At 46.6% G+C, this 27494-nt stretch overlaps 1 long non-coding RNA gene across 1 annotated transcript in view; it reads left to right on the top strand.

Annotated features, from left to right (window-relative positions):
• LOC109551548 (uncharacterized) overlaps positions 1-25210 on the top strand; it is a 55551-nt gene extending 30341 nt beyond the window's left edge. The window contains exons 3-5 of the long non-coding RNA XR_002178344.3: positions 15355-21757; positions 22116-22295; positions 23242-25210. This is a non-coding gene — a long non-coding RNA (uncharacterized lncRNA). The remainder of the gene's footprint in view (positions 1-15354; positions 21758-22115; positions 22296-23241) is intronic.
• The last annotated feature ends 2284 nt before the right edge of the window (positions 25211-27494 follow it).

Below are 27494 nucleotides of genomic sequence, written 5' to 3'. Positions count from 1 at the left end.
TGCCTCCACAAGAACTTGTGTCCCTCACCTGTTCACAGCACTTGGCTTAGATCCAGCCCTAGATCTTAGGCTTCGTCTAAGCCATCACCAAATGGGAATTTTGCCTTGCGTTCCCTTCTCAGCCTGTTCTGAACCTAACTTTAAGTACGTGTCCTGTAATAACTGACCCCGGTCTTACTGTGTGTTTAATCCTGGGCTCTCCCTGGTCCTGAGGGACTTCTTGGACTCCAGATCCTGGGAGTCCAGATCCTGGGATTCCCTACCTCTGGGAGCAGTTCCCAGAGGTAGGGAATGAGCTGTGGGTGCAATTCCATAAGCCTTAAGGATGAATAGTAATGTGTCTCAGAAACATACTCGAAAGCCAGGTTTTCTGTATTTGGAGATTTAAAGTTTTCCCCCACAGATTACAAATCGAAGACCAGCTGTACTGAATTGAAAGAGCCCAGTTGTATTCATGCCAGGTGGGTCCTACTTCTGTGATGTAAACGTAGGGCCCTGTGATACAGAGGTCCAGTATGGTCCCCGAAGATGTCCATACTCTGATCCTGGAACCTGGGCGTACCTTACCTGGCAAAAGGAGGTTTGCCGATGTAATTTAGGTTGCTCACCTTGAGATAGGGAGATTATCCGGGGGGGCCCAGCCTAATCATCTGAGCCCTTAAAAAGCAAAGACCTTTCTCTGGATGGAGTTAGAGAGACACAACAGAGAGGGAAGTCAGGGAGATTCTAGTCCCTGTGCCTCTAGTCAATGTGCCTTTGCTGGTTCTGAGGTGTAGGAGCCACGTGCAAGGATTCTAGGAAGGCCTCTAGGATCTAAGGTGCCCTCAGCTGACAGCCAGCAAGGAGACAGGGACCTCACTTCCGCAACCACAAGGGACGGAATTTGGCCAGCAGTCTGAGTGAGCTTGAAAGCAGATTCTTCCTCAGAGCCCCCAGTAAAGGAATGCGGCCCTGCTGACAGCCTGACTTCACCCCTGTAGCCTCTAAAAAGGGGACCCAGTGGAGCCACACTGTACCCAGACTGCTGAGCTACAGAATTGTGAAATAAGGAGTGGTGTTTTTTGTTTTTTGTTTTTTTGCGGTACGTGGGCCTCTCACTGTTGTGGCCTCTCCTGTTGTGGAGCACAGGCTCCGGACGCGCAGGCTCAGCGTCCATGGCTCACGGGCCCAGCCGCTCCGCGGCATGTGGGATCTTCCCGGACCGGGGCACAAACCCGTGTCCCCTGCATCGGCAGGTGGACTCTCAACCACTGCGCCACCAGGGAAGCCCGGAATGGTGTGGTTTTAAGCTACTACATTTGCGGTGATTTGCTCTGGCGGCAATAAAAAATGAATACAGGGCTTTGTCAATGTCAGAGCCTTCAGGAGGATTTGCCATTTCCTCTTCTATCCAAGATTCTCAGCGGCAAAAGTGCTTCTCTGAAGCTCACCCTGGTCTGTGCGGTTAGTAAGGAAACCTATGAGCCAAGAGCACAGGGTTTTCGTCTCTGCTCACAGCAGCTTTCTTCCTGCTTGGGCGCTTGCTCAGAACGGCATGTTTGGAGTTCCGCAGCCTCCCTGCTGAGCCAGATCCTGGCCATTTCATCACCCCGCCAGGGAGCTTGCCCAGTCAGCCTCCAAGAAAGCCGTCATAAAAATGCAAACACTCATGTCATGTACCCGCCACCTCCAGTGGCAGAGTGGAGCTGGGCTTATTTTGCAGCAAAAGCAAAGCATCAAGGCAAACGTTTCTGAGACAGACCTGTCAAGCAGGTGAGTCACCTCTCTGAAGACTGCTTCCTGTTCAGCAAGTGACATTGTCTTCTACAGAAATCGGGCTGGAACAAAGGGCTCTGGTGGTCTCCTCCTGGATTCCCCGTGAATGGTGGGTTTCCGTGGGTGAGGCCCAGAGCTAATGATGCCGATGGCAGGGATTAGCTCTGCAGGCGGGCCAGTGTGGTCCATGGAGGGTCTCCATCTAATCGAAACTGTCCTAACCGAGCACCTGTGCCAGGCCCTGTGCTAGGAGCTGGGGATGGGAAAAAGAGTCAGATCCTGCCCACAAAGTTCACAACAGAGTGGGGTGATGAGCCCCTAAGCAAGGAGGGATGAACTGATGTTACGTGAAGGTGCGGAAAATCCTCCCTGTGCGGAGGCAGGAGAAGTTAATCTGCCTGCATATCCTGAGGAGGCTCCACAGGAGAGATGACATTTGAGCCCCACTTTGCTGGAGGGGCAGGATAAATACTAATCGATGCCATACACTCGGTGCTGTACATGCTGTAATCTCATGTCAGTGGACTTCTGATAGGAAGAGCACCTGTAGGGTTAGGCACAAAAAAGCATGAAGAAGTAAAGATTTCCTGTGAGTAGGCGTTCTCATGGATTACTAGAGTGCTGTGGCTTCTAGGTCCCTCGGTGGACAGGGGCCTGGGGTGGCAGGACTGGATCATTGCACCCAGGGGTTACGCTGCCAACTACTGTGATGGAGAATTCTCCTTCCCTCTCAACGCGCACGTGAACGCCACCAGCCATGCCATCGGGCAGACCCTGGTTCACCTTATGAATCCCGAGTACGTCCCCAGACCGTGCTGTGCGCCAGCGAAACTGAATGCCATCTCAGTGGTTTGCTTTGATGACAACTCCAAAGTCATCCTGAAAAAATACAGGAACATGGTCGTCAGAGCTTGTGGGTGCCACTGACTCAGGACGAGCTGCTGGGGACACATGCACCGCCTTGGACTCCTGCATCACGTCTGCCTTAAAAGGCACCCGGAAGCACCGAGAAAGCGGGATAAGACGCCGACACCATCTCGTGCTGCCTGCTGCCTTTCAGCCCTAACAGACATCTTAAAGGACCTCATCCGTAACCTGCTCACGTAGTAAATGTTGTGAGTAGTTGTCCTGATACACCCCTGCATTTACGTCTATATCCATCTATCCATATTGAAATCTGTGAGTTCACACCAGTCTTCCAATCCCAAACAACACCTCAGGGTTCAGTCTAGTTTTTCCCCTTTCCATATTTGTAACTCCCTTCTTCAGCTGTGGAGTGTGGCCTGTTTTAGTTGGTTTGGGTTGCTGTAACAAAAATACCAGGGTGGAATTTGAGCTACTCTGTGTGGCTTATAAACAACAGACATTTATTTCCCACAGTTCCAGAGGCTGGAAGTCCAAGCTCAGGTTGCTGGCACATTCAGTGTCTGCTGAGAGCCCACTTCCTGGTTCATAGATGGTGCCACCTCACTGTGTCCTCACATGGCAGAAGGGAGAGGGGAGCTCTGTGGGGCCTCTGTGTAAGAGCGTCAGTCGCCTTCATGAGAGCTCCACCCTCATGATCTAATCACCCCCAAAGGCCCACCTCCCACTACCATTACATTGGGGATTAAGCTTCAACATACGCATTTGGGGGTTGGATGGGGGACACAGATGTTCAGCCTATAGCATAGCCCCGTGTGAAAAGTAAGGCTGGAGAATAAGGTATATTGAGAAAGAGGACAGATGCGAACCATGGTTTGGAGTCTGCTTAGGAAGGACCTTGAGTGTTATGACACGATAAGACTTTGTCTTTCAGGTACTGGTAAGTTGTTCAAGGTTACTGAGGAAAGAATAATAAGATTTAACCAGAAGAGAAAAAATAATAGAAATGTAAATAGAAGCACATAAGGTTTTTAGGTAGAAAAGGAAAGACGGGAAAATTTTTGCAGACTTATAAAAGTTCTCTAGGACTACGCTCAGCTTAGTTGCTTGACTACTCACTCAGTGTTCATTCCTGTCCTAGTGAGGTGCCCCACTGTGATAAACTGAGCACATTCCTTCACTCTCTGGTCTGCCTTTTACTTGGAATCTGAAAGTCACAGTGAATGATCTCCAGAAGATACCCAGTACATGTATTTCCCCACTGTCCATGTTGGTAAACAGGAAACATTTTATTTACCCAGGAGCAATAACATTTGTTATAATGGGAGTGGGATTCATTGCTAGGGGACCATGGTATCCTTTTTCAATGACTGAATCAGTCAAGAAGCTTTTGGTGGCAAATAATTGAAAACCCAACACGACTAGCTTAACTAACAAGGAATTTTAATGACGCCTGTAGCTGGAAGTTCAGAGGAAGGCTGGGTTCTAGGATGACTTAATCCAGGGGCTCTGGACCATTTGCCTGGGATCCTCTGGGCTGTGCTTCCTCTGAGGCTTGTAGTGAGATGATCACACTGCTCTGGGTCTCACCTCAATGCCTGACGTTATCCAGAAGAGAAAGAAAAATGTTTTCCAGCATCTCTTCAGGAGAAGAAAGAACTTTACTAGAAGTTTCCTGTAATGGTCTCCTTGTATCTTAAGACAGAAGTTTTCACCTTTTTTTCCTTTTATTTCTATTTTTTGTTTTGAAACAACCTTAGATTTACAGAAAAATCGCAAACACGGTATAAAACCTTTTTTTCTTTGAACTACTTGAGAGTAATTCACCAACCTGAAGTTCCACAAATGTTTATAGCAGCTTTATTTGTATTGCCCCAAACTGCAAACAACCTAGATGTCCTTCAATGGATGAATGGTTAAAGAGACTGTGGCACCTCCATACCGTGGAATTCTACTCAGCACTGAAAAGGAACCAACTATTGCTACATCCTGGATGAATCTCCAGAGAATTACGCTGGGTGAAAAAAAAAACCAATCCAAAAGGGTTACAGAGTGTCTCATTCCATTTATATAACACTCTTAAAATGACCATGTTATAGAAATGGGGACCAGATTAGTGGTTGCCAGGGGTTAAGAAGGAAGTGAGAGACATAGAGAACAGACTTGTGGTTGCCAAGGGGGAAGTGGGGTAGAGAAGGGATGGAGTGGGAGTTTGGGGTTAGCAGATGTAAACTATTATATATAGAATGAATAAACAACGAGGTCCTATTGTATAGCACAGGGAACTATAGTCAATATCCTGTGATAAACCCTAATGAAAAAATATAAAAAAGAATGTGTATATGTGTGTGTGTGTATGTATATGTATATATAGATAGATAGATATAGATATGTGTATAACTGAATCACTTTGCTGTGCAGCAGAAATTAACACAACATTGTAAATCAACTAGACTTTAATAAAAAAGAAAGAAAGAGAAGGAAGTGAAGGTAGGAGGGGTGGGGGTGTTTATAAAATGGCAACACAAGGGATCCTTGTGGTGATGGAAATGTTCTGTGTCTTGACTGTATCCAAGCCAGTATCCTGAGTGTGATGTTGTACGATAGCTTTGCAAGATGTCCCATCAGGAGGAATTGGGTAAAGGGTACACAGGGTCTCTCTGCATTACTTGTACAACTGCGTATGAATCTATAATTATCTCAAAATTAAAAGTTTAATTTTTTAAAAAAGTTAAAGGAGAGTTAAATAAATACAGGAGAAATTTTTAAAAAGCCCCTGAAGTTCCATCCACCAGAATAATTTAGCATATATTTCCTATGAACAAACACATTCTCCTTCAAATTCTCATCCACAGACTATTCAAGTTTTGCTACTAGTCCCAATAATATCCTTTATAGAATTCCTGACTTCTTTGACTTTGACATTTTAAAAGTGAATAGCCCAGTTATTTTACAGGAGGTACCTCAACTTTGGTTTATTCGTTATTTCCTCATTGAATTCAGGTTTTGCATCTTTGGCAAGAATAGCACAGACGTGATGTTGTGTTTCTCTTCATGCATCCTATCACCTGGTGCATGGTTTCCATTTGTTTAGTCATTGGAGGTACTTATTTTGATCACTTGATTAAAATTGTATCTGCAGGCATCTCCACCATGGAGTTACTTTATTTTTTTCTTGTAATTAATAATTATTTTGTAGGGAAGTATACTGTGGCAATGTGAATATATACTTCCTATCAAATTTTCAGTATATTTATTTATCTATATATTGATACTAGTATGGACTCATGAATTCCTATTTTGCTCAATGGTCTATGATCTGTAACTATCCTTATTTATTTTGATAACCAGATTATCTATGGTTTGGTCAGTGGGAACCCCTTTAAACTGGCTTCTGTATCTTTCTGAAATGTTCCCTAATTTGGGGGTACGTTCTTACTTTCTGGTAGAACAAGATGTTCCAGGCTCATCTTGTTCTTTCTCTGCTTGGATCATTGAATCAGCCATTTCTCCAAGGATCCCTGGTTCCATTTAGTGCAGAATGATATTTAGAAGCCAAAATTTGGATACTAAGTGTTCTTGTTGCTACTGGGTGTCATTGTTTCTAGATTCTCTCAGCAGAGAGTGAGGGAATGTATCCTGGGGTGTATACTTGCATTTATATCTGTATTTACCTCTATATTGAGATCTGTATCTGTATCTATATCTATATGTATCTCCATGAGTTCACACTGTCTCCAATTCTAACACAACAACACAGGGTTCTAAATCACCTCTGAATCTTCCTATCTCGCCTGAATCAAAACATTACCTGGCATATGACAGACTCTCAGTTTATGACAAAGGAGTAATCTCTCTCTCTCTCTCTCTCTCTTTTTTTTTTTGCCACACTGTGCGGCTTGTGGAATCTTAGTTCCCCGACCAGGGATCGAACCCAGGCCCCTAGCAGTGAAAGCGCTGAGTCCTAACTACTGGACCACTAGGGAATTCCCAGGAATAATCATGAAAGACATCAATGGAGCATCAGCCCTGCTGGAGGAAGTGCTCAGATCATGGGGATGGAAGCCAGGCTGCTGGGATGGGCAGTTGAATGGGAAGGGCAGCAGTTGCCAGTTACATTCTCTATACAGACTTTAATTCTTCAGATCTTCAAAGCCCTAAACAAGTAAAACATAAAATCAATGCATTGTAAAGAAAAATTAATTACTGTATTTTATAACATATAAACAAAAAAGTATTCTCTGGAAAAATCTAACTCAAAAAAAGAAGGGAGGAGAAGACAAGATTAAAAAAAACTTTGCAATTCATATTACAAAGAGTTAATTGTCTCAATATACAAAGAGCTTTTACAAATCAGTAAGAAAAAGATTAACCATTCAATGAGCAAAAGTGGACACAGGGCATAAACTGGCATTCATAGAAAAAAATGAAAACGACTTAACTGTATGAAAAGACGTTCAACTTTATTCACAATTAAAGAAATGCAAACCAAAACAACAAAGTGTGCCAATTTTACCTATCAGATTGGCAAAGTTTTTAAGTCCAATAATACCCAGTGCTGGCCCAAGTTTGGAGAAACTTGCATCTATCAGCATTTTGGTGGGAGTGAAAATTTGTCTGTCACTTTGATACAGGAATTTGTTGACATCTTTAACATTTTAAATTTACATACTTTTAAATTCAAATAATTATATGGGGAAGGGAAAACAGAGGGGGACTGAGATAGGCTGTGATTTCAGAATATATTTATTCTGCCCTGACGTAAGCCCTGGGCTCTATTCCAAAAGCCTTGTTCACATAGTTTCCTGCTCATGGCAGCTGTTTATTTTATTTGTCTTTTCTCAGCAGTCAGACTATGTTGTCCTTTGGCTCCAGCACCAAGGAGCTGTGCTTCTCATCATGGGAATGGTGATGCAAGAGACCTGCCTTCAGTTTGATGTGGTTGCTGGGATGAGACTTGTTTGCTTTTAGTAACGGGAATGTGTTTGTACTGCTCTTTAGTGCGCATTGTTATTGCTAACTTAGCATCCATTCTCCCTTCTTCCTTCCTAAGAAACTCGAAGAGGGCTGGGACCAAGGCAGTAAGTGGTAGAGGGGATGGAAAGTGGAGGGTGGGTACAAAAGGGGGAGTAGTAGTCAAGGTTTGGTCTTGTTGGAAGGGGGAGGTGTGTGTGTCAGAGGAGCAAGGAAGCTGGGGGTTTGGGGAGGCGAGGTGAAGAGTGGGCCCTCTGAGAGCTCCAGGTTTCCCTTGGTGTGGATGGCGATGCTGCTGACCAGGAGGGACACGGGAGGAGGAGCAGACTTGGGAAGCGAGGTAATTTAGTTTGGGACTTACCGTGCTTGAGGTGTTGGTGGGACAACCAAGTAGAGACAGCCAGTAGGCAGTTGGCAATAAACAGCTAGGTTCTGGAGAAAGTCTAGACCGAAGATAGAGATGTCTACTAGTCATTGGTCATGGTTGACGGAGGATGAGATGACCAGGTCATGAAAGACAGCCCTGCGTCTTATGTATGTATTTTAATCTAACAAGAACTGACATAGCCCTTGCTCTGGACCAGGCACTTGGCAAATATTTACTCATTTAATACAAATGAAACTTTGAGGAAGATTCTGTATTATTATTATCCTCATTTTGCCGATGAGAGAATTGAGGCTCAGAGAAGCCCCACAACCTGCCCAGGTTCTTGTAGGTCATAGTGGCACAGACCAGGCTCCAACCCAGGTTACCTGGCTCCAAAGCCCGTGCTCTCACCGCTACACTATGCTACACGGCCACTTTATACTGGGCATTGCTTGTCTGTGTGTTTATCAGGAAGTTTATAGGAATGAGAATAGCTTCTACTTACTCTGTCCTGGGGCCCCGCTGCTGTTTGTATAAAGACTACGTCCTGCTGTTATAGGTAAAGGCTAAGACATCTGTGAGTTGAGGAGGATCTTCTAGATTTATGAGTAAAGGCATCATGTTATCTGTGCTGCTTACATCTCCATGGGTGCAGGACACTGAAGTGACAGCAGGAGACCTACACGGAGGGCCGCTGGGTTCACCGGCACTGCTTGTCCTCTTTCAGTTAATTTCCACTCCCTCACCTTTTCCACTTCTTCCCTCAGTGACTTCTGGATTCTTGTTTTACCAAGTTCCGGGTGATGCTGTAAATTTACAACTCCTGCAGTAAAGCTCCTCCAAAAAACCACATATCAGTAATAGAGAGCATACAAGAAGAAAGCGTTAACAGATCTCTGACACATTTGGAGATACGGCAAGCTTTCCGTGGTCTAAAAGCAAAACAGAAACACAGCTAAGAGGATGTACTGCAGTCGTGGTTCTTCTGGGCTTGGGTTCTGAAGCAGGTACAAAGGGTGGGAGTTTGTGTTCTGCAAAGTCACGGGCAGTAAAGCACTTCACATAGGGCAAGGGATCTGGGCCAGGCCCATTTCATGAAACTAGGTGGTGGGATGGGTCTCCCTGCAGTGATGGGAGCTCGAAGAGCTTACTACTGATTGTTTATTCTGTTTGGGGGCCCCTGGCTTATACAAATAGCAGGCAGGTGAGAGGAAGCAGACCCAGCCTTGTAACCAGGACCTGGGCCAGGCTGCCTGCTGCCTCGATGACTGAATCTGAGATATTCACTATAACATGGAAGTCCTGAGCCACTGAGAGAATATTTGTTTCAAGATTGGGAGCCCTGAGAGAGAGGTATGTAAAGGGGACCACCAAATTGCTAGGCAGGGACAACAGATAGTGGAAGGGGAGAGAGACAGAAGAGAGGCTTCCACTCAAGATGAGCCTACAACTGAAATTCCTTAAAATTTCTAAGCATATTGAAAAAGAGCACTAAGGAAGGCTACCAACAGAAGAAACTATTGGGAGATCAATTCACTGTAGGCAAAATAATAACAATAAAAGACTAGTTAGTCAAAAATCACTTCCTTGTTGAGTGCACGACTAGACTCCATTTCTTAGCCTTCCTTGCAATTAGGCATGAGCATATGATTGCCAGCCAATGGAATGTGAGTAGAAATGAGGTGTGCCACTGCGTACCTGACTCATAAAAACTTCCCAAATGCTCTCTCCATTTACAAGCTCACTGGGACAGAGACACTCCTTGTAACCTCGGGAGCACACGTGGAAAAGGGCAAAACCTCCATCAACCTATGTCCTTCAATGACGCTTTGGAGGAGTTGGTTTACTGACCTATTCACCCACACAGGGTTGTTACATGACCCAAATTAGCTGCTATTGTGTTGAGCCATTACATCTTTGGACCCTCAAAGAGATCAAGGAAAGAAAACGTATGTAAAAGATGAATAATAATAAGAAACAGAAATAAAAATATCAGTAGATGAATACAGAAAAGAACCAACTAGAAATCTTAGAAACAATGATAAATGAAATTTAAAAACTCAAATGGAATAAATGCTACACTAGACACAGTTGACGAGAAAAATTGATGAATTGGAAGTATCACCAGAATATAGTATATAGAGAAAAAGAAACAGGAAATATGAAAGAGAAGTTAAGAGTCACAAAAGGGAGACTTCCTGGTGGTCCAGTGGGTAAGACTCTGCGCTCCCAATGCAGGTGGCCTGGGTTCAATCCCTGGTCAGGGAACTAGATCCCTCGTGCATGCCACAACTAAGAAGTCCGCACGCCACAGTTAAGAAGTCCTCATGCTGCAACTAAAAAGATGTTGCGTGCCACAACTAAGACCTGGCACAGCCAAAATAAAATAACTAACTAACTAAATAAATATTAAAAAAAAGAGTCACAGAAGGGAGTTCAAGGTGCTCCAAGAATCATAAAATAGGAATTCCAGAAGAAAATAAGAATTGACTCAATGGGTAAAGCAAAATTTGAAGATGTATCACTGAGAATTTTTTAGAATTGAAAGTCATCGTTTTTCAGATTAAAAGTGTACATTAAATCAATAAAAGTAAATGCATACCCAGATGCATTGCAGTGAAACATTGAATATCAAGAATAAGGATAAAATATTAAAGGCTATTAGAAACAATAAACCTATAAAAATAATAATTAGAATGACATCAGACATCTACTTAACAACAATAGATGTCAGGAGACACTGGAGTAGTATCTTTGAAGTATCTTTGAAGTGCTGATGAAAAATAACTGACAACCTAGAATTCTGTACCTAACTAAACTATTCTTTATGAATTAGAACAAAGTAAATAAATTTCAGACAAAGATTGAGTTAACCACCTACAGATTCTTATTGAAAGAACTAACACAGATATATTGCAAACAGAGGAAGAGTGAACCAAGAGGGGGGGAGCAGGATCTAAGAAGCAATGGTGAATACAAAGAATTAATAATATATATTTTACCAAAGGTAATCAATGAGAAAAAAATATAATTTTTGTGTGTATGTTAAAAAAAGTGCAACTCATGGGCTTCCCTGGTGGCGCAGTGGTTGAGAGTCCTCCTGCCGATGCAGGGGACGCGGGTTCATGCCCCGGTCTGGGAAGATCCCACATGCTGCGGAGCGGCTGGACCTGTGAGCCATGGCTGCTGAGCCTGCACGTCCGGAGCCTGTGCTCCGCAACAGGAGAGGCCACAACAGTGAGAGGCCCACGTACCAGAAAAAAAAAAATACAAAAAAACCCCCTGCAACTCAAATTCTAGACAATCTTCACAAGGAAGGGGCTGTTCAGGGGTGGTTAAGGATGCTGAGTTTCTGGTTGTGTTTGAAAGGAGAATAAAGACACTGAATAACTTTCTTATTTATGGTTAATTATGATTGTTGAAAATTGAAGAGTGAAACTAAAGAACAAAGCACAACGTATCATTCAAAAGCAGCAAAGGAAGTAGGAAGGAATAAAGAAAACATTATTGAAATTTAAGAGAAGTTAGGAAAGGAGAAAAGAAGAAACAAAGAAAAAAAAAAAAGCCAAAACCACAAGAAAAAGATGGTGGAAATATGTCCAGATAGATCAGTAATCACGATAAGAGTAAATAGTTGAAGGCCTTTTAAAAGACATAGACTTTTAGGGTTGATTTTTAAAACTTAAATTCAGCTTTGTGCTATTTACAAGAAACATAAGAAATGCCACAGAATAGTTAAAATTAAATTGGAAAGCTAAACTGGAAAAACTGAATAGGCAGACCAATTGTAGGGCACAGATCATTAATAGGGATAAAAAGGACATTCATAATAAGAAAGGAACAATCCTGCAAGGAGCAGCAATCATAAATTTGTATGTTTTTAACAACCTAGCCTCAATATATGAAGCAAAATCTGAAAGAATTACAAGGAAAATTTATAAGGAAATTGGAAGATCAAGTTGATATAAAATAAAGATACGAAGGATTTCAATGGCACAGTTAAACTAGACAGAAGGTAAACTAGATAAAAAGAGAACCCTGCACCTAACGTAGAGATCACACAGTATTTTCAAGCACACTTTGAACATTTATAAAAATGGACTCTAATAACACAATCATATTCTCTGACTTCAATGCAATTAAATTAGAAATCCACAATAAAAAAGAGTATATGGCAAGAAGTAACCTCATGTATTTGTAAGCTGTAAAACCAACTCCTAAAATAGCTTTTAGGTTAAAGAGGAAATCACGATGGAAATTACCAAGGGAACATTCATGGCTTTCTACTCCAGTTACCTTGCGAAGGAAGCAGATTGTTTTCTTACCCTGATTTATGCTTAAATAGTTCCTTGTGTTTTTTCCTTTTCCCTCTACCATTGCTCTAATTTCCAAGCCTTTTGCTTTGAGAACGTTTTCTGGAAATCTTCTTTACTTTTATAGCTTTTGCATTTTTATTCTTGTTCTTTACCCTTAAAACTGTCTGCTTTTATATTGTAAACATATCGTCTTAGTGATTTTTGGCGTTCAGTGCTCACTTTTGTGTTAACATTTAAATCTCACGGACTTCTAATCGTCTCTCTTAAATATTGATTTTAAACTCTTTTAAAATAATAGTCCCATTAAAAATTTTTGTCCTTTCAACAATTTTTTTTCTCTAAGCCTTAAAAAATTCTTTCTAAACTTCCTACCTTGTATTTATTATTTAACTTGGTAGTTTTCTTCTGTTAGTCTTTTTTCCCCCCTTAATTTATAGAATAAGAGCCAGCCTTGGAAGCTTGGCCTCAAAGTGGTGCATGGAAGAAGCTCCTCTTTAGAGAGAGGGAGCTTGTGTCTCCTGCCCTTCCCATCCCCGCAACCACCAGGCTGCCTCTGGCACCTGCTAAGGGATCTCAGCACTGGCTGAAGGTTGGGTTTCTCTCCGTGGGGCTCTGGAAGCTCCTGGGTTACTACTTTCAGCACCATGGTTTTCTCTGTGCAGGTGAAGTGCTTGATGTGTTGCAACACTTTTTCTTCCTCAGTTCAAGGTCTCTGATATTAGTCTTTGTACCTTAGGCCATCTACACCACTAGCCATAGGGTCATCAACACCACTGGCCACAGGGTCATCTATACCACCAGCCACAGGACCTCCTACACCACCAGCCATGGGACCAGCTACACCACTGGCCACAGGGTCCTCTACCCACTAGCCACGGCACAGTCTACACCAGCGGTCCCCAACCTTTTTGGCACCAGGGACCAGTTTCACGGAAGACAGTTTTTCCATGGACGGGGTTGCGGGGAGGGATGGTTCAGGCGATAGTGTGAGCGTTGGGGAGCCGTGGGGAGTGGTGGATGAAGCTTTGCTCGTTGGCCCGCCGCTCACCTCCTGCTGTGCGGCCTCGTTCCTAACAGGATGTGGACGCTGCGGCCCGGGGGTTGAGAACCCCTGATCTACACCACTAGCCACAAGGTCATCTACCCACTAGCCACGGGGTCATCTACACCATTAGCCACGGGACCATCTACACCACTAGCTGTGAGGCTGGAGGGAATGGAAGGAGGGCAGGGATCATGGCGGGAGGCCGTGGCCCTCCTCAGTAAGGAGCTGGGTCGTTCTGTAAGAGTCCCAGTATCTTTTCTTGCCTGGGCTTCTGTCTCACTCATTCTCACACTTTATTTCCAAATTCCCTTCTCAGTGGGAATGCAGACATTTTTTTCTTGATACATGATTCTCCTTGGCTTCCTCTCCTAGCATGGAAGAAGTTCAGGAAGAACTTGGCTGGAGCAGAGGTTCTTGTGGATTCGGGTTGAAACATCAGGATCCTGCCGTCTGGCTGTCCTGCTGGGTAGAGCAGCTTTCTGCATTTGGCAAGACCCCAGTGGGGCAGCCCAGACCTGCCTGGACATCAGAGCCTGCCGGACAGGGAGACAGGCTCACCTCTGCACTGGGCCCCCGGGAGAATGCTCAAAGCACAGGAAGGTTTCTTTGCTTCTTGTCCACCCCCTGCAAGGGAGGAGGTGCTCTTCTGAAGAGGTTAGAGCTCCCGAAAGGACACGTGGCCCCTTTGCAGCCTTGTCTACGATGACAGCATCCTCTTCTTCATTCCGCTTTCTCCCACTGCAGCTTTTCTTCAGTTCCCTGGAGTCTGCCCCTCAGTGACTAACACACTCCCTCTTGGATGTCGGGGCTTCCGAAAGTAAGGAGCTGAATGCTTAGGTTTTTATGAAAGATTTTAATAAAGCGTCTTTGGGGGAGGCCTTAATTTTAAAACTTGCATCTTCCCATCTTCAAGGAGGTTTAGATCCCTTGTCCTTCTCGTTATCAGGGACACGCAGCTGGACACAGGATAAGCCTACTTATCCCACTCCTACTTCTGCTGTCTCTAAGCCATCAAGCTGAGCTACAGGAACACCTTCGTTCCAGTGTTGATTTGGTTCCCTGACAAGTTTCCTATTTTTCTTTTCTTTTCTTTTCTAAAGTATTTTATTGAAGTACAGTTGACTTACAATGTTGTGTTAATGTCAGCTGTACAGCAAAGTGACTCAGTTATACATACATAGATTCTTTTTCATATTCTTTTCCACTATGGTTTATCATAGGACAGTGAATACAGTTCCCTGTGCTCTACAGTAGGACCTTGTTGTTCTTCCATCCTATATATACTGGTTTTCACCTGCTCATCCCAAACTCCCAGTCCCTCACCCCCAACCTTGGCAAACACAAGTCTGTTCTCTATGTCTGTGTGTCTGTTTCTGTTTTGTAGATATGTTCATTTGTGTTGTATTTTAGATTCCACACATAAGTGATATCATATGATATTGGTCTTTCTCTGACTTACTTCGCTTAGTATGACGATCTCTAGGTCCATCCATGTTGCTGCAATGGCATTATTTCATTCCTTTTCATGTCTGAGTAATATTCCATTGTGTATATGTACCACATCTTCTTTATCCATTCATCTGTTGATGGACATTTAGGTTGTTTCCACGTCTTGGCTATTGTGAATAGTGCTGCTATGAACATGGGGTGCATGTACCTTTTCAAATTATAGTTTTGTTTGGGTATATGCCTAGGAGTGGGATTGCTGTATCATATGGTAACTTTATTTTTTTAACATACACATTCTCTCAGCGAGTGTGCTCTCAGCTCATACGGATGGCTTTTTTTAAAATGTTTATTTATTTTACATATTGTAAGGCATCTCTGGTTATCTGAAAGTCAGGATTGGCTCATTGATTCATTTAACAGGTGTCTATGATGTTTCCACTCTGAGCCACATCTGAGCATCATTAGAAAATTGGTGAATTACTTACCAGTAAGCCATTCTTTTAGAGGAGAATGTACTAGCCTAATGGAAAATTTCTCTTCATACTTGTTTAAAGGACATCAAATATATTCTTCCCCTTTCTCAGCGCCCAGAGGTTCATTGTCTTCTGTGCATCTGGACCCAACCAGCCAGGTGCGGGTTTTCTGCCTGCCACTGCTGCCAGAACAGCTCCATCCCCCATAAGAACAGGGCACCCCGGAGGCCCCCTCAGAATGTCTGCTCTTGGAAGAATCGTCTGCAGCTTTATCCTGCATCTCCTGTAACGCTCCATCCTCTCCACACTTCTGCTCTCTTCACGACATGCCATGGAGCAAAGCAGGTCTCTGTGAAGAGTCTGGTCCTATTATTATACGGAAGTAGTGGTGTGCTGGTGAATGTTTAACAACCAGCTTTCCAGGGAAAAAAAAGCCCTCATCTGCAGAGTTTGCCAGTTTCCATGGTGTAAATACTCCCACCACGTCGGTTCCAGGCTCCAGCCCCCATCACTGAGCCGAGTTGCAAGAGATACGGCTGGAGAGAGGATGTGAGCCGGCTGAAGCAGGTCCCGGTCTAAGACCTCTTGCTGAGGGGACCCCAGGGGACAGAGCCCGCAAGCTGGGGACTGAGGGTCGTCGTGGAGCCGTTCAGAGGCAAGGCAGGTTCTCTGGAAACAGGCTCGGAGATGGAATGGGCAGGAGGCGGCGTTGGGCAGGGAGAGGAGGGAGAAGCCAACTGTTGTCCTCAGAGTTGTCCTGTGTCCTGTGTCCCAGGCTGAGACAGCTGGGCCGGGGCCAGCCTCAGGATGGACCCCGAAGTTGCTGGCAGTGGGGCTTCTCTGCTGACATGCTCCCCTTCTTCAAAGGGAGACCAGGCGGGGTGGGTGTCTGAGTCCTTCAAAGGGGACTCAGACACCACCCGTCGGAGCGTGAGCCCCTCCACGAGGCTGGGCTCGGCCTTCAGCTGGACCTCTGTCAGCCCGTGCCTGTCCGCAGACGATCTCCTGGAGCAGCCTGCCCCTCAGCTGGGCCCCGCCTGTCCCCTTCCTCGGGCTCAGCCCCGCAGCCTCCTTCCTGAATCCCACGCAGGTGCCACTCTGCTTGGCCTGCTGCTTGGCCAGGCCTGGACGTTCCCACTACATCTTCCCCGGGCGTCCGACCGCAGCTGCTTCGGGGTTCTGGCCTCGCTCCTCAGTGCTGGCAGCTTGTGGTGAGGCTGTCCTGCTGGACAGACAGGGCGGACCCTGGGCTCGGGCTCTGTGCGGGGGACTCGGGCCTGCTCTGTGCATGGGTGGGGCAGGCGAAGGAAGCCACCCCACCTGTCCAAACCAGACTGAGGAGAAGAAGCAGATTTGGCCCGACACCACGGGAGCCGGAGTGACCGCAGAGCTCTGTGGTTTACCCTGATTTTCTTACAGGACACGGTGACATGCAGGCAGTACTGACGTCCCAGAGTCCCACGGCTGGTTAGGGACAGAGCAGGGACCAGAGCTCGGCCCAGAGCCATGTCTGTGCATCCTGCTTCCTGAAGCCCGAGTGTCTCCTGAGCCGTAGTCCCCTTCCCTCCCCTAGACAGTGTGTGTGTTTAGAAATGGCCTCGTTAGCAGATTTTATATGCACCTTCGTTAGCTCCTCCGAGAGCTCGCCCCGTTCTGGCAGGTGGCCTGTTTGAGGAGGAATTAGCCTGCCTGCCAGCTGGGTGTTGCATTTACATGCGAGCTGGGCCACGGGGAAATCATCTGGAATAGCTAAGGGGCTCACCAGACTCCTCAGGCTACAGGGCAGATGCGCCGCGAGCATGTTTTCTGCCTTACGGCGTGTCTGGGCCTCAGCCTGTGTCCCTGGGGAGGCAGCCCCTGCGGGGCCTCCAAGAATTTTTCTTCTGGCCCAGGCCCCGTGGGTCTTGCCCCCCCGACTTGTACAGGCCCCATGGGTCTCGCCCCCCGACTTGTATTTGCCACTTCATCCTCTTTTAGCAAATACTGTACCTAAAAGAATGAAGTAATTTGCATATAGTATTTAGTTATTTTTGAACTTTCTGGTTTTTCTCTGTGATAGTTTATTTTACAGATAACACATATTTCTTATCTTTCTAATGTATTCTTTTTGGTAATTTTAATCTATTTATTTAAGCGATTTCCCCATCAGTGATGAGTAAGAGGTCCAGGCTCCATGTGGGGAGGGGAAGGGATGTCCATCTGCTGCTGCAGACCATGCCCTAAGCGGGAGGCTGTGGGATTCTGGGCACCCCCAGCTGTGCCAGGCCCCTCAACTCTGCTTCATTGAATTCTCCTTCTCTTTTTCAGGCAAATGCTTTGATTCAAAAACAGCCAGCAGTGATGGGTTGGCAAAGCCTCCTCAGCCTACACATAGCGGGTACAAAACAGTTAAATACCCCAACTGGGGAGTGGACGGGAGGTGCAGGGAGGTGTCAGATGAGAAGTATCAGTGAGTCAGGGAAGCCTGAGGAATGGTAGGAAGTTGTTTTGTTGTCAGCGACAGCAACCAAACGGGAAGTTTCTTTCTTCCCACCAAAATGCAAGAGTCATATATCAACACCCACCCCCACTCCCAAATCACAGGACAAAACGAAGCCTGTGAATAGAGACGCCATCTCCCAGCTAACAAGCCGCTGCGGTTGGACTGGCTGGACCGCGGAGGAGCCGGCCCCTGGAAGGGAGGAGAAGCGCTGTGCATTTCAACATCGTACAGGTCTTGCTTTCACCAGAACCTAGAAAGATAGTTGATGGAAACGCGGCACTTAAAAATGGAGCTTTGAAGAATGGCAGGCAATGAAATGGAAGGTACCCTGTGACTGCTGTTAAAGATCCCTATTCAGAGAAGCACCAGACAGTAGGAAAGGAGCGATGTACCTGAGCCACACCAAGACAGAGGCGTTTACCCCAGCCAGGTCCAGTCTCCTAGTGAGGAGAATTAACCGTTAGTAACAGAACTCTACTGTGTGTGAATTGTAGCCTGATACGTGAAGAATTATGCTTAAGTTAGCCCTTTAGTCAATTGTATGCTTTTCTCATTCTTTCCTGTATAGGTTCAATCATTCTTAGCGCTTTATTTTGGGAAAGAGCCTGTATTAGTCTGCTAGGGCTGCTGTAACAAAGACCATAGCCTAGGGGCCTTAAACCACAGAAATTGATGTTCTCACAATCTGGAGGCTGGAAGTCCAAGATCAAGGTGTCACAGGGTGGTTTCTCCTGAGGCCTCTGACCTTGGCTGGGAGATGCCACCTCCTCCCTGTGTCCTCACACGGTTGTCCCTCTGTGTGTCTGTGTCCTAATCTCTTCTTCTTATAAGGACACCAGTCTGATTGGATTAAGGCCCACCTAACTGAACTCTGACCTTTACAGAGGTAACCTAATTACCTCTGTAAAGATCCTGTTTCCTGCTATGGTTATGTTCTGAGGTGTTGGGGGTTAGGGCTTCAACACATGAATGTGGGGGAACATAATTCAACTCATAATAGGACATTTCTGGACATTGTTAAGAATGGGTACCTGGTCTGGCTATGCCCAAGTGACAATTTCTGACAAAATTCTGGAGTCCAGGCTGTGTAGAACAGATAAGTTAATGCCCCTTAAAGAATACTGCCTTATCAAAGCTTATTCCTTTCCAAACCTAAATCCATTAACTTAGATACACCAGAGGACACAAAGACCGAAGCTCCTCCCAATTGGGTAATGGGCTTAGTGATGGTACAACATGACTGTGCTTCTTACACCTCCCACCGTCCAGTCCTGCAATGAGGAGATGTATGGTCCAAACCCACTGTCTCCATTCTCTGACCTCAAATTCATGCTCGATATGAATATTTGTCAGATTTAACTATGACATTCTCTGTGCAGAGGCTGGGTTTTCCACGCCTGATCCTGTGATCAGTGTCACGGCTGATCCTGTGAAGGAGCTGGCACCTGGCGTTAGAGCTCCCGGGTGTGATTGTGTCATGGAAGTGAGGTTGCAGATCTTGCTAGAATGATCTCCAATATCCATTCTCTTCTTCTCAGTACTAACAGAATCCAATTTTATTTGGGTTTAGTAGTATGCCCACTTATAAAAGCTACACCTCGGATCCTCCCATCCTAGGTAAGAATGACGATGTAATATAGTTATGGCTAATGAGGTATAAATGGAGGGTATAAGGTGAGCTTCCGGTTTTCAGAAAAGCAGTTTAAAGGGAGCTAGCTACCTAAGGCAGTCTGCTCCTTTTGCTCTTTGCCCTTCATCCTTCTTCCTGTCTAGAACACGGATGTGATGGCTGGAGTCCCAGCAGCCATCTTATAAGCATGAGCGTGGAGATAGTAGAGTGGAAATCTATACAGGACCTGGGTTCCTCATGAATTGGGGAACTATTACGCCAGCTCTCGCCCACCCTCCTCTGATTTCTCCTCTTGAGAGAGAAAAACAAGGCCCCAGGGCTGCTGGTATCTGCAGTGGCTCCTCCTGGACCACAGTGTAAAGTGTCCTCCCTGGCGTAAGCCGCCCAGTGGTCCTGTAAACCCTTACCTTGTTTAAGCCAGCATTTTGGGGCTCTCTTCCCTACCACCAAATGTTATGGGTAACCAGTGCAGGTGGGTACAGTGATTAGAATCATCCCCTTGTTCTCCGTGGATGTGTACAGAGCATCTTCTGAAAACCTCTGTGAAATCCTCCTTTAGGTATGAGTACTCCCAGAAAAAAGCTGAGGTTTACCTGGGTTCACACACACCTCCATCACTGGTTAGCTGTGTGACCTCAGGTAAACTGCTTCACCTCTGAGCCTCACTTTGTCGAGTGCTATCTCTCAGGATCATTGTGAGGACCAGGGAGATATGTACGTAAAACACCTGGCTCTGTCCTTGCACTCAGCAGATGGCCCTCCTGTTGTGACGACATCCCTTGTCCCCTCTAGAGGACGACTCACATCCAGGTGTCCAGGTCTGACTTTTCCTTTGGGTGCTCTTCCTGCGTCTCTCTCTAGCTTCCTGCAGGACATTTCCAGTTAGCTCTCCTGTGTCCCTTCCAGTCCAGTCCCCAACCACCCTCTCTCTGACGATAATCACTGTCTATCCTGTATCTCATCCTGTATCCTGCCTGTTCGTTCAACTTGACACTCCATGTCACGCCGTGGACCATGCCACAGCACACCAGACCACACCATAGCACGCCACACTGTGTGAACCCACCCCAGGGACACTATACCACACCACACCATGACACCTCACATCCTGCTGCCCCATGCCATTCTATACGGTGCCACAGCACACCACGCCCTACCACAGCCTAGCCCAGACGGAAATTCAGCCTTTTTGGTAGCTTTCATAACTCCCTCTGCCTTCACGGAAAAAAAACTCACCAAGGCCTTTGCGTGGGTAGCAGACTTTACCGAAGATTTGGGGGGACAGAACAATTTTTGTTCCATAGAGGTTTCATATTAAAAAAAAAAATTGCTCAAGTGTTTCATTACTTGTAACGTTTCTGGAAGCTTCTCAAGAGTCTGCCTTTCTGGCCCTTCTCACCTTGGTCTTCTGTGGGTGTACCATCAGTTCCTCTAATCTTTCCTGGTCAGTGATTTTTGGGGCCCTTGATGAACTCTTTGATCTCCTCCTGGGGAGCTGGTGCAGTCACCATCACTCATTGCCTAGATAATGAAATTCCCGGCTTTATTCCCAGCCCCAAACTCCTAAAATCATTCAGATTGCTGTGGAAGGAATTATTCCTTCCACAGTTTCACCAAGTGCATCGGCTGTCCGTGGGACCTGAGGTCTGCTAGGAAAGAGGCGACCCTCGCGTCCCCCTCCTGCTTACACAAGCGCTTGTGCTCACACAGTGATGTGTGCAGGGTAAAGCCAGCGTGCTTGGCTCCAGCTACCGCCCAAAGCCCCCTTGTCCACCCCGCTCGATTTTCCTGTAAGAGTGAGGTAGAGCGACTTTTTCCCATTACACATACGAAAATCACAGTGTCTTCAGTGACTGGCAGACTCAACTGCTTCTTCCCAAGGTGGGAAATTCTCTTCGCCACCCACTCATTTGCCGTTAAACGCCATGGGTTGGTGGTAGGAGAGAGAAGACATTTACAGAGCAGCGGGGAGCCTCCGGGTGTGTGAGGCCAGCCCCCCCCCACCTCCCTACCCCCCCCCCTCCCAGCTCCACGTCCTGCGCCTGGAGCAGTGAAGCTGGGTCCCTGAGCAGCAGACTAGCCAGGTCCCCCCTGATGCTGATAGATTTCGATCTATTTCCCATTGTATTGACTTCTTCCTACAAGGCACCTCCCCCTCATGCTGTCAGGAGCCTGAGGGTGCTGCCTGACTGTGGAACTGTGAAAAAAGGGGGAGAGCTCAGTTGTCTGTAATCTCACAATAGGAGAAACTCCCTCAGGACACGTGGTGATGTCATCGAGAGGCACATAAAGGAGAGGCTCATGTCTGGGGCAGGCCCAGGGTTGACGGGGAGAGAAACCCAGGCTCCCAGATTCTCAAGACAGGCGGCCGTTCACTGACAGCCAGACGACCCCGAATCCAGGTGTTACCAACCAGATCTCCCCGCAGACCTGCCAGAGAGTCGGTCCTGCCAGTCCCAAGAGGGGAGGGGTGAGGGGAGAAGTGGGGTGGGGGAGAGTCGGTCCTGCCAGTCCCAAGAGGGGAGGGGTGAGGGGAGAAGTGGGGTGGGGGTCTCCCAGGAGCTGGGCCGCACGGGGTTGCTGGCAGCTGCAATCTGCCTCACTCAGGGGGCCTGAGCCTGGAGGGGAGAAAGGAGGGCGGGAGGCTGGGGGAACGGCTTTGTGTGGCCAAGCCTCCCCATTCCTGGGGGCTGGGCAACGCGGGGCTCGTCTGCGTTTCCCCAGAGCATCCCGTGAGCCCGCCTCCTCTCCACGTTTCAGGGATCCTCATCCGCCTCTTGGGAGTAGGCGGCTGGCACCTTCTCCCCAAAGTCTGAGAGGACGGGCCAGCCAGTTTCTGTGGTTGTCTTCTGGGAGCTAACTGACCGCTGTCTTGCTGCGGCCCAAGAGCAGGGTTCCTGCTGGGATTTCTGCAGGAGGCGGCAGGGTCTCGGTACCCAGGTAAACTGAGCCGGGGCTGGGTCTTCGCTGGAGTGGCCTTTGCTGCGGCCTTCTGGCCTGGGAGCACCCAGCTGACCTTTCAGGACCCTCAAAGGGGCAGCCTGTTCACCCACGTGTACTAGTTGGTAGGGCACCGCCCAGAAGGCGTCCCTGGCTGCAGTGTTTAGTCAACTGATTTCACAGGAAAATACTCAGTTGCCAAAACCTGGCAGTAGACACCTGCTTGTTTTGTTGACTGTACTTGCTTAGTCCCTGTAGCTGGGGCCGGTCACGTTTCCCCCCAGTTCATCCCTCTTTCCACTTCCCCTAGTCGACCCCTGCCTCCCCTGGAAGCTGGGGTGGGCGGTGTCTGTAAGCTGAGGAGGAGGAGACAAAGGTGGGAAGGCAGAGCTCAGGTGCTGAGTGTCTCTGCCGGCTCTGCTGCCCCACGCCACCCCCTGGAGGGTTGTCAACAGAGCCCCGGCCCCTATGATGCTTCTCCCTCAGAAGCAGAATCTCTACCAGGAGGAGCAGTGGCATTTTTTAAAACCTCTCCAAGGCATCATGATGGGGGTCCGAGTGGAGAACCACCTCTGTAAACCCACCGCACAGGCGTGCCCGACGCCCGCCCGCAAAGGAAAATTGCATCAGCGGGCTTTCTCACTCATTCACAAGGCAGTGTGTGGGCCCCTCCAGGGGTAAAAGCCTTGGAAACTCCTGGGATACACACGAATAAGATGCCTCTTGGGGTCTCATGGCTTGGGGAAGGGGGAAGGCAACATCCTCCATCGCCCCAAAGAGCTCCGTGGAGTGGATTTTGTTACCCGTACTTGACGACAGAGAAACAAAGGTTTGCAAGGTTAAGGCACCCAAGACTGCACAGATGATGGGTGACAGAGCCAGAATGCAGCTCAGACCTTTTAAATTCATAGGTTCATACTTTGTCTACTACTCTCTTCGTCTCCAGGGACAAAGGAGTTTGGAGGAGGTGGTTTGGGGCTGCTCTCCAAGCTGGCGTAGAAGTTTCTCAGGCGGATACAGGAGGAGTTGCATCCCAGGCTGCGGGGACGTGCACAGAGGCAGGAGCTCTGGTGGCAAGGCCCGCCCAGATTGCCAGAGTCCTGCTAGAGCATCTGGGTGGGTCAGGAAAGGCCCAGAACACGATCTGTGGAGAATAGCTATTATCCTGAAAGTGACAGGCAGTCTCAGAAGACGTTAATGCAGGGGATGGCTGGAATTGTGTCTTAGAAAGATCCCCTGCAGGTGGTACCTTGGCCATGACCCATAGGAGACCCTGGGGATACTTGAGAAGCAGGTGTAGCCCCAGCCAGGTGGATCCCCAGACCCCCAGGTAAGAAGAACCCCAGCCAGCTGGAGCCTCAGTAGGAAGGACTCCCAGGTAGGAGGAGCCCCAGGCAGGAGGAACCCCAGGCAGGTGGAGCTGGCCTGAACCCACCATAGCTCCCTGTACCTTATGAGGGTGCAGGAACTAAGCTGACTGTCCTTTAACAAGCATCACAGTCCGACGTCGTGGTTTAGTGATGGGGCTTTTTCTCTGAAGAGCCCTTCCTCTTCTTTCCCCCTCACTGAATATCTCACACATTTCTAGCTTAGTATGTGAATCATGTGGGGTTCATTTTGAAGTGAGTGTGACTACAATTTCGCTTGGCTCTGGAGGGTCTCCATGTCCCGGAAGCAGCTTAGCGGGCTTGTGTGAACTTCAAGGACGGGCTCCCTCTGGTTGCACAGAGCTGAGATTTCTCCTGCAGCCACACTGACGTCTTGTCCCCTTGTCACCGGGCCTTCCTGTATTCCCTGCATTGGAGTCAGCGGTTTTACAGATGAGGCAAGCGTGCAGTGGGCTGTGGCATTGCAGGGCTGCGCTCCCAGGACCCCAGGGGCCTGAGTGCCCTGTTGTGAACCTCCAGTGGCGAACATCACTCAGCCTCTGCTCCTCTCCTCTAACTTCGTCCCTCTTGCAGGGATCGCAGTGCAGCATTCCTTACTGTCTGGCAAGGTATTTTGGAATGTAGTTCCCAGAGCCAGTCCACACTAGTGTTGGGACAAGTAAAAAATGCACAGTGCCAGCAGACGTCCAAATGGGGGAACTAGTGCAAACAGATGACTATAAAATAAAAGTTATGTCATGAACATAGTGGATGATGGAATCGTGGAAATGGGAATCTGAACGTCTAAAATACAGAATTGGTATTGAAGGGAATGTAGCTCTACCTCCAGGCTCCGGAGTCCTCCCCTTTCGTGCCCCTCTGCCTTCCCCACCCCCATCAGTTATTGCTTGGAGAGAAACTTGGGTGACTGGTTTTAATGAATAAGATGGGAGTGATTGGAAATTTGCATACCAATGACTTTCATGCAAATAGGTGCTTTTGGAGTGATTGCAAAATTTATTCTCTTAAACATTTTAAACCCTCTCTTACAGTGTGGTTTCTGACAGTAAAAACTGACTTAGGACAATAAAAAAAGGGGGCATTTTTTTGCTCCCTTTCTTTGCACCTGGCAAGGGCAAATTTCAGCCTATCCTGGGGCCAGTGTTTTCCAATTAAGAATGAAGAGACTCAGATTTAACTTGGAAAAATGTATACAGTGTTTTTATTTCTGATCACATAAAAAGTACATATACAGCATGAAAAATTAGGAAAATAATAAAAGTAGAAAGATGAAGGTAAAATCAACTGTACTATAGCTCTTTCTCTTTACATATGTAAAATTTTTCAGCAGAAATATGGGCATAGTGGACTTACTGTTCTGTCATTTTTTTTCACACTTAGTGATTTATTGAGAACATTTCCCCATGCCACTAAATATTCTTTAACGGTAAGGTTTTTATTAATTGTATACTGGTGGCATTGTGACACTTTCATTTGTTTCACCGTGCCCCAGTTTTGTATTTTTAAGTGGTTTCCAGTCGTTTGTTATTGTAAACAAATGTTCATCCTTACAGATGCATCCTATGAACATCTATGATTATTTCTTGAGGTGAAATGCCGAAAAGTGGAATTGCTATAACTGGGGGCGCACACATCGTACGTATCTCCTCGCTGCCCCCAAGAAAGCACATTACAACTGATGCGCCTGCCAGCCTTGTGTTTCTTTACGTCTTTGGTTAACACTGTAGACCAGATTTTGAAAGTACCTGCTTCTCGTTGGAACGCCGGTCAAATTGGAGTGCACTCACCTATCTTTTCTCCCAGGCCACAGCTGCCTTCTTTAAAGTCAGAAGGTCATTTTTCCCCCATTTTTTTTTTATTCTGGTAAAATACACATAACATAAAATTTACCATCTTAACCATTTCTAAGTGTACAGTTCAGTAGTGATAAATACCTTCATATTGTTCTGCAACCGTCACCACCACCCATTCATCTTCAACCATTTCATCTTCTCAAACCCAAACGACATCCTCGTTAAACACTAACTCCTCATTTGCCCCCAGCCCCTGGCAACCCCCATTCTACTTTCTGTCTCTGTGAATCTGACTATTCTAGGAACCCCATGTAAGTGGACTCCCACAGTATTTGTCCTTTTGTGACTGGGTTATTTCACTGAGCATAATGTCCTCAAGGTTCATACATTGTGCAGCCTGTGTCAGAATTTCCTTCCTCTTTAAGGCTGAATAATATTCCATTGCATGTATAGACCACATTTTGTCTATCCGTTCACTTATCAGTGGATGCTTGGGTTACTTCCACCTTTTGGCTGTTGTGAATAGTGCTGCTATGAACATGGGTGTACAAATACCTCTTCAAGTCCCTGCTTTCAGTTCTTTTAGGTGTACACCCAGAAGTGGGATTGCTGGGTTGTATGGTCATTCTCTTTTTAAGTTTTCGAAAACCTGCCATGCTGTTTTCCATAGCAGCTGTACCATTTCACGCCCCACCAACAGTGCACAAGTGTCCAGTTTCTCCACGTCCCTGCTAACACTTGTTCTTTTCTTTTCTTTTCCTTTCTTTATCCTCCCTCCCTCCCTTCCTTTTCGATAGTAGTCATCCTAATATGTCACTCTCGTTAGGATGACCACTATCAAAAAAATTTCTCATTTGCAGTTTCCTAATTAATGATGTTAAACATCTTTTCATGTGTTTGTTGGCCATCTGTATGTCTTCTTTGGAGGAATGTCTGTTCAAGTCCTTTGCCCATTTTTAAACCACGTTGTTTATTTTTTGTAGTTGAGTCGGGGGTCATTTTTAGAGGCTCGGGTAATTCCCATTTTCTGCTCCCCTCCCCCATCTCTTCCTCAGGGTCAGCAGGCTGGCCACCCTGCCCCTGTGGAGCGTCTACCCACTGTGGCAAATTTAAGCAGACAAGTAGGAACATGGCTCACCGTGAGTCACTTTTATCATTTACATTTTAGGTCCCACGTAAGTATAGGCGTGTTCCACCAAACATACCGAGATGGGGAGCTTGCGCAGGACAGATAAGTTAGGGAGTGAGTCCTTAGATTACAGGAAGATGCTGGCCCTGCTGTGTAATTACTTTCAGAAAGAACAGCTAGAGATCAAGCATTTAAAAATCAAAGTCATTTTATCTGGTAGATTGCCTTAACTGTAATCTGGTTTCTAATACTAGAAAGCAAGTCACCAAAGCATGCATAGTGTAGCCTTTTAATCCCGAAGGGCTCACCAAGTAATTCCATCACTCAGAGCCAGACATTCTACAGGTGCTCTGCTGGAACTCATTTAAGAGGGAGATGCTGTGACAAAGTTTTTACCAAATTAAAGTGAGTGTCCATCTTGAAGGCGTCAAATATCCATGTTCTAGTGTTGTTTAAAAGTAGAACTTTTCTTCCGGCAGAAATCGTACTTGACAGCTGTAAATACTGTGAGTAGAGGTGCATTTGTTGAAGCGGGCACCCTGTGTCCCCTTCCTGCAACTCCATGCAGCTCAGGGCAGCAGCCCTGAGGGTTCTGGAGCACAGCTTGAGGGCCATGGGGGCGGGGAGGGGCAGATTTAGTGCAGTCTAGTCTGGGAAGAATTTAATACTGACCATAGACTGGTTTGGGGAAGTGAGGTTTAGCCTGGGAGAGGGGAGATGGGCCATTCCTTTGAGTCACAGAGCACATGGGGTCCAGAGACAGTGTTGTAGGCAAGGATTTGGAAACCAGAGGGGTGAGCGGTGAGAAAGCATCAAATATGGAGCAAAAAGTCTGCCACAGTGCCAGGGCAGTTCTGAGCGGGCAAGCTCGGGAGAGGGTGAGGGTGAG

Source organism: Tursiops truncatus, chromosome 10, assembly GCF_011762595.2.
Source record: "Tursiops truncatus isolate mTurTru1 chromosome 10, mTurTru1.mat.Y, whole genome shotgun sequence".
NCBI lineage: Eukaryota > Metazoa > Chordata > Mammalia > Artiodactyla > Delphinidae > Tursiops > Tursiops truncatus.
The sequence above is the reverse complement of the archived record's forward strand: the minus strand, read 5'-3'. Positions and strand labels throughout refer to the sequence as shown.